The 2,352-nt window shown below is 36.9% G+C and overlaps 1 protein-coding gene across 2 annotated transcripts in view; it reads right to left on the minus strand.

Moving 5' to 3' along the window:
- Positions 1-2,352, minus strand: part of LOC106882551 (uncharacterized) — a 45,019-nt gene that overhangs the window by 37,703 nt on the left and 4,964 nt on the right. The window lies entirely within an intron of this gene.

Raw genomic sequence — 2,352 nt, forward strand, 5'->3', positions numbered from 1 at the left:
ATATATATATATATATATATATATATATATATATATATACACCCACACACACACATAATGTGTTTGTGTGTACCCTTGTCTACACAGCATGCAAGGCTGATTATTTCAAATCTTTCATGAAAAACATGTCTAGGTTAGGGGAAATATTACCTTGCTTGGAAACAAGTGACAGTTGGCTACAGAAAGGGCATTTGGCCATTGAAAATCTGCTTCCATCCAAACATGGAAAAGTGGATTTTAAATAATGAGGATATATATGACACATCATCATCATTGTATATTGTATGCATTTTGTAGTGCATTGATGATGCTACAATACAAGTCTTACTGATTAAACACAAGTTCTTCCATCAGATGAAGCTATAGCGTTACTTCAAACTTTTTCATAGTGTTTTCTTGGAAGAAATATTGGGGTGGTTTGCCATTGATTTCCCTAACTTAATGGCCGTTGGCCTACAAGGAGCTCATCTATCCTTCAACAGGTCTTGTTTTTAGTCTGCTGGGTGTCCAGACACTCCCTGCCCTCGCAAGAGAAGCAAGCTACTCATGTGGCTGAGCCAGTTTAGTTGCTGACCATTTGGCCATGGAACAAGTATTGGTTTACGTGGTACCAGTTGCAGGCTGCATCTGTCTGTGATGACATATGTATATATATATATATATATATATATATATATTATCTTTTACAGGTTTCAGTCAGACTGGCTGTGTTGGGGCACCGCCTTGAATTTTTAGTCAAATGAATTGACCCCAGTTCATATTTTTTAAACCTGGTACTTTATTAGTCTCTTTTGCCGAACTGCTAAGTTATGGGGATGTAAACACACCAACACCAGTTGTCAAGTGGTGTTAGGCATGGGGATAAACACAGACATACAGATATATATACATATATATATATACGATGGGCTTAAGACACTTGCCCAATGTGCCATGCAGTGGGACTGACCCGGAATCAGTTATGGTTGTGTTCAGTGTTTATGGTCGGAGGTGAAAGGAGTGGTGGTCATGGTTGGAAAACTGTGGTTGTCTTTCATATTCTTTGTGTATGCATACTACTTATATTTTTTTGTGCAAACCAAAATGAACCGGACTGTTTTTCTTTTCTTTGTTATAAAAATTGAAAATCCAAGTTATCGTTAACTCTTCAGTTTCTTGTACACTGAGGAAAGATATCTCTATTCCGGACTATTGATTATGACCTAGAAATCTGAAGTATAGTCTTTGTTGTTTATTGCTGAGCTGATAAACGATTACTATCGGTTTTCTTTTTGTTCTTTTTCCAGTCATACATAAGCTGACGTGTCCTTTCCTTAATGGAGATAGTGGATATGCTTTAACGGGGGTTCGCTCAAATGGACACTTCATAGTAAAGACAGAAATGGTTCCACCTGGAAGTAAACACGCCTCGACAGGAACTGTCTTTACTCGCAATCCATAGCAAGAACAACGCAAATATCAACAAAAGGAAAGAGGAGGGGGAGGAGGTAATCTTTCGTTTTATGATCGTAAAATGAAAGTAGGAAATTTATCGTAAGCCATTAAGTATAAACAAGTGAAATTTTGAGCAAAAAAAATATATTTCCCAGACTAGTAATTTGTGTATTTTAAATGCGGCGTTATTTAAAAAGAAAAGAAAAAAGCTAAAAAGAACAAATTGGCGTGGGAGAAATAAATATTTAAAACTACGATCCCCTCCCCGCTCTCAAAATCCTAAGTTGCTGCTTTTGAAAACTTCCGCTGGACAACGCCAAATAGTGTCAATATTTCCCACTTGTATTTTCTGGATTATAAAACGAATATAAATAATATATCGACACACACACACACAAAACAATGTGTGTATGTGGATATGACTGCGCGCGTGCACGGACACACGCACACCACGGACGTAGACAGCGAAAAACGATTTCATTGCTGGGAAACTGATTGTTGCACGACGAAGAATCCATACACGTTTAAAAACCAGTTGCCGCGCAAAACGAGAAGCGAGTGATCAACCAATGTAAATGAGACTCGTGGATGTACGATTAATTTTCAAAGTGGAAGAAAATGCTAATACTAATAATAACGAAAATAAAGCAGCAGCTATGTTTATCTGCAGTAGTCGCTCATGTGGTTGCTGCTATTAACTCCGGAAACATTGATTGACTGACGAAAAACGTGTGTGTGTAAGTGTGTGTGTATATATATATACAAACACACACACACACACATGGTGTCCCAAAAGTCATTAATGTGCTTTAAATTTTAATAACTTCCTTTACTTTACAAATAAATGCATGAAATTTTGACACAATATAAAGGACATAATGGAAATAATATGCACAAGTTAAATTTCGCAGCACCACT

Source organism: Octopus bimaculoides, chromosome 25 (assembly GCF_001194135.2).
Source record: "Octopus bimaculoides isolate UCB-OBI-ISO-001 chromosome 25, ASM119413v2, whole genome shotgun sequence".
Lineage (NCBI taxonomy): Eukaryota > Metazoa > Mollusca > Cephalopoda > Octopoda > Octopodidae > Octopus > Octopus bimaculoides.